This window comes from Eurosta solidaginis, chromosome X (genome assembly GCF_040869045.1).
Source record: "Eurosta solidaginis isolate ZX-2024a chromosome X, ASM4086904v1, whole genome shotgun sequence".
Lineage (NCBI taxonomy): Eukaryota > Metazoa > Arthropoda > Insecta > Diptera > Tephritidae > Eurosta > Eurosta solidaginis.
This window is the reverse complement of record NC_090324.1, coordinates 30,923,327-30,933,393: the sequence shown is the minus strand read 5'-3', so window position 1 is coordinate 30,933,393 and position 10,067 is coordinate 30,923,327.

Below are 10,067 nucleotides of genomic sequence, written 5' to 3'. Positions count from 1 at the left end.
AAAATTTTTTTTTTTTTCTCTACCTATTTATTTGTCTATTCATTTAGTTCCTTATTAAATTTTAGCCTGTCTTTTAAAGAGATTATTTTATCTTCCACTTATGTTTAATACAAAAAAAATCTTTAGATTAGAATTAAGTTGAAGGAAAATTAGCTAAATTTTAATTTATGTCAACTGAGGGAATAATTTATATAATTTTACCGTGGCGAAAAATAATATTGCTAAAGTTCAACTATCTGCAAAAAAAATTCTTTTGCGTCATTTGGCCAGGCTATTTACTCGAATTTTCATTTCTGGAAAAAGGAACCTTCACTCAATTTGGGAGTACAAGAAAGGGTACATAAAATCGAAAGGTGTTAGGCTTTTAAATTTTTTCAAACTTTAATTTTAAAAGTGCATGTTTTTCTCAAATTAAAATGAAATAGTTATCAAATTTAAATTTTTAGGAAAAGACACAAAAGGATTTTTTTCTTTTAAGGAATTTAGTTAAATAAACAGTACATTAGTACTTACCGGTGGCAGGATGTCCAACGGACTTTGCTTCTCGTTGTTATACTTTACAATTGTGCAGATTGAACGGAATTGAAACCGTTTTGCGAAAATTACGGGATTTTTTTTTTTTTTTATTAAAAAATGAAGTTTTTTTCTTTTTTCCACTTGACCGGCACTATACTTTACTTTAGCTTTTCCGCGGCACGCCCACGTACTTTAAATCCAACTTTTGCAATGATTTTCTGAGCTTCAGCTCAATCGTGCGCATACCCCGATTCGTATCTAAACGGAATTTCCTACCACTTTCACTCAATTCACACCCACGCATGTGCAGTTGCATTTCGTTTTTTTTGCACATGCACACATTCATACCTGTATATGTAGGCCTCCTTCCACTAATGTTGCGCAACGCGCGCAGATACCTGGTTGAGATACATTTTGTGGTGTAACGCAAGAACAAGTACGGTTGCCGGTGACATATGTATCTATGTATCTTGAGGCTAGCGTAACACTACCTACCTCCCGACGGAATACTTGACGGTGGTACCGGGGGTAAATGGTACTCAGACAGTAAGAGGTTTAGTGAGGTTTAAGTCCCACACTGACTTTGAGGCTTTCGATGCTTCCTCCTCGTAAAAAAAAACATTAAATTGGATTTCCCCCCTGATTGTTCCAAAATCAAATCCTGGCTACGCCCTTGATTATGTGTTAAAATTATGCTTGTTGGTAAGACGGTTTTGAAAGAAACTTGGTATTGTTGCTGTTTTTTTGTGCTATTTATAGAACTATAACGAATTAACCAATGTATATTCTCGCACGGTGCGTGGTTGCACGAAGAATATATTTATGTAAAAAGAAATAAAAAGGCAAATTGTTGTATTAATATAATGGCAATAATTAGTTTATTTATATGTTAAGATAGTACAATATTTTACCTTTGATGTGGCGTGACAGCAGCAGCGACTTTCTTCCTCCGTGGTTGAAATGGAACAGAAAACAAGAAAATGATCTCCGTTGTGTCGGACCGGAGATCGTGCGGGGGTTTTCAAAGGGATATTTGTTATCCGATGGAAAACTCAGCTACCCGTGTTATGTTGCTTATATGTGTGAGTGACTACATAAGTCTGTATGCATGCGTGTGAGCTATACATGACAGTGTAAATACATTTGTGCAACTAAATAAATTATGCATTAGGGTGGCCGTGTATAAAGGATATTAATATTTAGGTTCTGACATAAACATGCCGACCCCCTTCCGGTAAGCAACATCTGTGGGAGGAATTCCATGCTTCAGCTGTCACGCACATGTAGTACTTAAAAATGAGACGCAATTTTTTGTTTATTTTGAACAAATATGTATTGGTTGAGCGCGCCCGTACTTGATTGATAATAGAGACCGCTGTAGGAAGAAAAGAAGCAACATATTAAAGCTGAAAACAAGAACGGGTTACAACTCGACGCACTTTATTAGTATAAACCTCGTTTGGATTTCGAGTTTTTCTTAGTTTGGTCCATGAGGACATGTCTCCGTTCCAGATTTCGACGATTGTAAGATTATTTTCCATCTGGACAAAGAGGCCAAGTCTCCGTTCCAGGTTTAACTTAATGAGATTTAAGGTTATATCCAAACGAAGAGGACGGGGCTCCGTGCCAGATTGGATTTATTTTGTTATTTTTGGTTTTAATTTTAATAAAATGTTTTATTTTAAACTGAATTTTGGTTGGGTGGCGAACGCTTTAATAATTTCGTGATATTTTGTTAAATTATATTGACCTTCTAACATGCCTTTATGTGGCTGGCAACTCCATGGCGGGGATATTCGACGTATGCGCAATAATGTATTCTCAATGAAGAAAAAGAGATGACCGCGGTTAGGCCTCAAAACCTTTGACCAACTGGTTAGGGATCACTTCCGTAAAGCTTCGTTGAGTGCATCTTATTATCCCTATACATCGACTTTCGGGTTCCTGAATTTTAATTATAAGTGGAAACTAAAATTTATTAGAGTTTAATCGGAATTATTTTCCATTTTCGGTGCTAAGGCCGAAAACTTGTAATTTGGTTATTTTACAAAAAGATTCAGTAAAATATTCATGAATCATTTAATTGTGAATATTGATGAAAAAATGGGTGCCTGTGATGCGCCTCGGGAACACGCATACTGAAAATGAAAGAATGACACATGGAAGAAGAAGAATGTCATTACATAATACACATGATGGTAAGTAACAACAAGTTGTAAAATTGTATAATTTGTATGAAATTAATCATTTTATTAACTTCTTGTTATATTCAGTTGAGCAGAGCTCACAGAGTATATTAACTTTGATTGCATAACGGTTGGTTGTACAGGTATAAAGGAATCGAGATAGATATAGACTTCCATATATCAAAATCATCAGTATCGAAAAAAAATTCGATTGAGCCATCCGTCCGTCCGTCCGTCCGTCCGTCCGCCTGTCCGTTAACACGATAACTTGAGTACATTTTGAGGTATCTTGATGAAATTTGGTATGTAGATTCCTGGGCACTCATATCAGATCGCTATTTAAAATGAACGATATCGGACAATAACCACGCCTACTTTTTCGATATGGAAATTTCGAAAAATCGAAAAAGTGCGATAATTCATTACCAAATACTTATTAAGCGATGAAACTTGGTAGGTGAGTTGAGCTTATGACGCAGAATAGAAAACTAGTAAAATTTTGGACAATGGGCGTGGTACCGCCCACTTTTAAATGAAGGTAATTTAGAAGTTTTGCACGCTGTAATTTGGCAGTCGTTGAAGATATCATGATGAAATTTGGCAGGAACGTTACTCTTATTACTTTATATCTGCTTAATAAAAATTGGCAAAATCGGAGAACGACCACGCCCACTTTTTAAAAAATTTTTTTTTAATTAAAATTTTAAAAGAAAAGTTAATATCTTTACAGCATATAAGTAAATTATGCCAACATTCAAATCCAGTAATGATATGGTGCAACAAAATTCAAAAATAAAAGAAAATTTCAAAATTGGCGTATAGGATGTTTTAATGCCATAAGTCGAACAAAAACTAACCAATCCTTGTGAAATTTGGTAGAGGCTTAGCTCCTAGGATGATAAATGTTTTCTGTGAAAAAGGGCGAAATCGGTTGAAGCACCAGTTTTTATACACAGTCGACCGTCTGTCCTTCCGCTCGGCCGTTAACAAGATAACTTGAGCAAAAATCGATATATCTTTACTAAACTCAGTTCACGTACTTATCTGAACTTACTTTGTATTGGTGTAAAAAATGGCCGAAATCCGACTATGACCACGCCCACTTTTTCGATATCGAAAATTACGAAAAATGAAAAAAATGCCATAATTATATACCAAATACGAAAAAGGGAATGAAACATGGTAATTGTATTGGTCTATTGACGCAAAATATAACTTTAGAAAAAAACTTGGTAAAATGGGTGTTACACCTACCATATTAAGTAGAAGAAAATGAAAAAGTTTTGCAGGGCGAAATCAAAAGCCCTTGGAATCTTGGAAGGAATACTGTACGTGGTATTACGTATATAAATAAATTAGCGGTACCCGACAGATGATGTTCTGGATCACCCTGGTCCACATTTTGGTAGATATCTTAAAAACGCCTTCACATATACAACTAAGGGCCACTCCCTTTTAAAACCCTCATTAATACCTTTAATTTGATACCCATATCCTACAAACACATTCTAGAGTCACCCCTGGTACACGTTTATGGCGATATCTCGAAAAGGCGTCCACATATAGAACTAAGGCCCACTCCTTTTTAAAATACTCATTAACACCTTTCATTTGATACCCATATCGTAAAAACAAATTCTAGAGTCACCCCTGGTCCACCTTCATATCGATATCTCGAAAAGGCGTCCACCTATAGAACTAAGGCCCACGCCTTTTTAAAATACTCATTAACACCTTTCATTTGATACCCATATCGTACAAAAAAAATCTAGAGTCACCCCTGGCCCACCTTTATGGCGATATCTCGAAAAGGCATCCACCTATAGAACTAAGGCCCACTCCCTTTTAAAATACTCATTAACACCTTTCATTTGATACCCATATCGTACACAAAAATTCTAGAGTCACCCCTGGCCCACTTTTATGGCGATATCTCGAAAGGGCATCCACCTATAGAACTAAGGCCCACTCCCTTTTAAAATACTCATTAACACCTTTCATTTGATACCCATATCGTACAAACAAATTCTAGAGTCACCCCTGGTCTACCTTTATGTCGATATCTCGAAAAGGCGTCCGCCTATAGAACTAAGGCCCACGCCCTTTTAAAATACTCCTTAACACCTTTCATTTGATACCCATATCGTACAAACAAATTCTAGAGTCACCCCTGATCCACCTTTATGGCGATATCTCGAAAAGGCGTCCACCTATAGAACTAAGGCCCACACCCTTTTAAAATACTCATTAGCACCTTTCATTTGATACCCATATTGTACAAACGCATTCTAGAGTCACCCCTGGTCTACCTTTATGGAGATATCTCGAAAAGGCGTCCACCTATAGAACTAAGACCCACTCCCTTTTAAAATACTCATTAACACCTTTCATTTGATACCCATATCGTACACAAAAATTCTAGAGTCACCCCTGGCCCACCTTTATGGCGATATCTCGAAAGGGCATCCACCTATAGAACTAAGGCCCACACCCTTTTAAAATACTCATTAGCACCTTTCATTTGATACCCATATCGTACAAACAAATTCTAGAGTCAGCCCTGGTCCACCTTTATGGCGATATCTCGAAAAGGCGTCCACCTATAGAACTAAGGCCCACACCCTTTTAAAATACTCATTAGCACCTTTCATTTGATACCCATATCGTACAAACAAATTCTAGAGTCACCCCTGATCCACCTTTATGGCGATATCTCGAAAGGGCATCCACCTATAGAACTAAGGCCCACACCCTTTTAAAATACTCATTAGCACCTTTCATTTGATACCCATATCGTACAAACAAAATCTAGAGTCACCCCTGGCCCACCTTTATGGCGATATCTCGAAAAGGCATCCACCTATAGAACTAAGGCCCACTCCCTTTTAAAATACTCATTAACACCTTTCATTTCATACCCATATCGTACAAACAAATTCTAGAGTCACCCCTGGTCCACCTTTATGGCGATATCTCGAAAAGGCGTCCACCTATAGAACTAAGGCCCACACCCTTTTAAAATATTCATTAACACCTTTCATTTGATACCCATATCGTACAAACAAATTCTAGAGTCACCCCTGGGCCACCTTTATGGCGATATCTCGAAAAGGCGTCCACCTATAGAACTAAGGCCCACGCCCTTTTAAAATACTCATTAACACCTTTCATTTGATACCCATATCGTACACAAAAATTCTAGAGTCACCCCTGGCCCACCTTTATGGCGATATCTCGAAAGGGCATCCACCTATAGAACTAAGGCCCACTCACTTTTAAAATACTCATTAACACCTTTCATTTGATACCCATATCGTACAAACAAATTCTAGAGTCACCCCTGGTCTACCTTTATGGAGATATCTCGAAAAGGCGTCCACCTATAGAACTAAGACCCACGCCCTTTTAAAATACTCATTAACACCTTTCATTTGATACCCATATCGTACACAAAAATTCTAGAGTCACCCCTGGCCCACCTTTATGGCGATACCTCGAAAGGGCATCCACCTATAGAACTAAGGCCCACTCCCTTTTAAAATACTCATTAACACCTTTCATTTGATACCCATATCGTACAAACAAATTCTAGAGTCACCCCTGGTCCACCTTTATGGCCATATCTCGAAAAGGCCTCCACCTATAGAACTAAGGCCCACGCCCTTTTAAAATACTCATTAACACCTTTCATTTGATACCCATATCGTACACAAAAATTCTAGTCACCCCTGGCCCACTTTTATGGCGATATCCCGAAAAGGCGTCCACCCATAGAACAAAGGCCCACTCCCTTTTAAAACACTTATTGCACTTTTCGTTTGACACCCATATTGTACAAACGCATTCTAGAGTCAACCCAGGTCCACTTTTATAACGATATTCCGAAATGCGTCCACCTATAGAACTTAGGCCCACTCTCTTTTAAAATACTCATTAACACCTTTAATTTGATACCCATAGAGCACAAACAAATTCTAGAGTCACCCCTGGTCCACGTTTATGGCGATATCTCGAAAAGGCGTCCACATATAGAACTAAGGCCAACGCCCTCTTAAAATACTCATTAATACCTTTTTTTTGATACCCATATCGTACAAAATAAATTCTAGAGTAACCCCTGGTCCATCTTTATGGCGATATCTCGAAAAGACGTCCACCTATAGAACTTAGGCCCACTCCCTTTTAAAATTATCATTAACACATTTCATTTGATACCCATATCGTACAAACAAATTCTAGAGTCACCCCTGGGCCACCTTTATGGCGATATCCCTAAATGGCGTCCATCTATAGATCTATGGCACACTCCCTCATAAAATACTCTTTAGTGCCTTTCATTTGATAGACATGTCATACAAACACATTCCAGGGTTACCCTAGGTTCTTTTTACAACATGGTGATTTCCCTTACTTTGTCTCCACAGCTCTCAACTGAGTATGTAATGTTCGGTTACACCCGAACTTAGCCTTCCTTACTTGTTTTCTTTTCTTTTCAGATTATGCGAATTAATATGAAGCCCTTGTGGTGCATTCGTAATTGCACACCAGAATATTAGCCCTACACAAAAAGAATGGTTTGAGGTTTTCGGGAGCAACCAAAACCCAGGAATATATGCCACCTAAAAAAAAATAAATAAATGTAAGGCGCGATAACCTCCGAAGAGATCTAAGGCCGAGCTTCTCTTCCAATTTGCGTCGTGCTCCTCTTGATTTTCCCTACAAATTGGCCGGACGGGACCTACATGCTTTATGCCGACTCCGAACGGCATCTGCAAGGCAGATGAGTTTTCACTGAGAGCTTTTCATGGCAGAAATACACCCGGAGCGCTTGCCAAACACTGCCGAGGGGCGACCCCGCTTAGAAAAATTTTCTTCTAATTGAAAAACCTTATTTCTAATATTTTGATGTTGCTTTGCCCGGGAGTTGAACCCAGGGCATACGGTGTGATAGGCGGAGCACGCTACCATCACACCACGGTATGCCACCTACGTCCCGGAATAATGTAAGATCTTTTAAAAGTGTGAATTTAAATTGTCTTTCTAGTTTTTGGGCTAGAAAAGAAATTATCGCAGAAGCGAACAGTTTTAAAGATGAGTTTATTTGTGCAAAGTTAATTGCAATTTTGTTGTTGTAGTTCTTTTCCTTATCTAATTATGCCCAACGAAAATTATTCTGAGTTATTATGAGAAATAAGGGAAAGCAATTAAACTGAAAAAATATAATTAATATTGGAAAAAAGGTGCATTTATTACGAATATGGATTTTGTTTATTTACATTGACGTAGTAAATGCAAATCTGGTTTTTTTTTTTTAGTGTATTGCTAAATTATACTAAACAAATTTTTCCATGCAATGGTTAAGAACCATTGTATAAAACTCAATGCAAGGCATTATTTGCACTCTTAATTGAGTAGTTTTATGATATCGTTTGATATCTACTAATTATACCCGCATGCGAATGGGTATAATAGGAATTTTTTGCGGTTTAGTTTTTCATCAAAGTTAGTTTTTTTTTTTAGAAAATTAGTGAACTCATTAGCAAAATTTGTAATATATGTCGTTGTTTTGCTTATGTAGTTAGTCCAATTACAGCAACCTGATTTTAAGTTCTTGACAATCGATATTTACCTTAACATGATAAATTGACTTGGTAATGAAAGATGCAGGTTGCGTTAACCAAAGCTTTGTCAAATTATTGTAGTTGGACTGTTATTTGTCTGAAACATTAATAAACCGTTTTGTCTTCAGGAACAGATGGCTGAAAAGGATTTGAACCGAAGATGAAAACAAAAAGTATAAATGGATGGGCGGCTACCGCACGTTTGTACGTGGTAATTCCTGGGTAGTTAGTTTGGTAGTTTATTGATGTATTTTATATATGTTTTCGCTGGGGTATATAGGTTATTTTTCAGGGATTTCGTTTTTAGTTTTCATTTTTTGACGGTTAGACTTGCTATCTGCACCCCTTTGTTGACTTTTGCTTTTTTAATTTTGAAATAAAAGTTTTTTCGCGGGCTCGAATCGAGCTCAAGGCCCAACAATAATTTTTTATACACAGTTGAGCAGAGCTCACAGAGTATATTAAGTTTCATTGGATAACGGTTGGTTGTACATATATAAAGGAATCGAGATAGATATAGACTTCCATATATCAAAATAATCAGGATCGAAAAAAAATTTGATTGAGCCATGTCCGTCCGTCCGTCCGTTAACACGATATGAACAAATTCGTGGTGGCAACGGCGCGCACCCACGTATTTGTTAAAGATTAGTTAAGGCGAAAAAAAGGAAAGAAAATGAGAACACCAAAAGGTTTCGTGTTAATAAAAAGAATTCACAATGTGTTTTTACTTATATAAATACAACAAGTGTTAAGAAATGGTTTAACAAATGTTGTGGAAAATGATATATATGTAATAATTATTTTGAAAATTTGAACTTACGTGAACGGGCGATTACGTGTACCTTTGCTGGCTGCTGGATTCAAAGAGGACGAGACTCTTTTCCACATGAGCCGATGAACCCACGATACATCTCCTTCGTTGGGTTTCCCGGCAACAAAGTTGCCGTACCGCGGGCTCACAGCGGTAAAAATCTAAGATACATACGTACTACCACTCACACATGCCTGTGTGTATAGTGATCACAAGAATATGTGGGTGGTAGTAACGAAGGAAAATAAACAAAGAAAGTTATGTTACGAGGGGGGGGGAGATATATTTAGGCCTGTGGACTAAACATACCGGCCCCCTTGCCGTAAGCAACAAAGAAAAAAAAAACTGAAAAGAAAAAAGGAATGACACGTGATCGCAAGGCGTTATGTCGATGTGCAGATGCGGACTGCAAGCACTGCACGTCGCACGAAGAAAAAGAAAAGAAGTTATTAAATATACGTACGTGGTTTTAGATTCCGTGCAGTAGTTACTTAGTTTTTATGAAACGCTCCTATTTTTGGCAGGCCCATGAGACTACCAGCCCAAATACGGTCGATTGGGTCAGGAGACCGCCCACTGTTGTTGCTGGCGTTCCGCTCACCATCAGTTCGGCGTATAGATCAGCGCCGAGTGTAAGACGAACTGGCGATGAGCGGTAGAACTGCGGATCTGCAAGCCACATAAATTCAAATGGAACGGCAACATTTGGATCCACATTGGATGGCGGACTCAACCGATAGTGGCCGTTGACCACGGCGGCTTGGGTAGTGACATGAGTCGTTGACCCGAACTTGCCGCGCAGAATAAGGGTGCATTGCCCTGGTCCTTGGCGCTCTAACTGCAAATCGCGTACCAGCTCTGCATCGATGATGGTGCTGGCGGCGCAGGGATCAATGATCGCACGAACCAAGTGTAGGTGCCCACGCGATT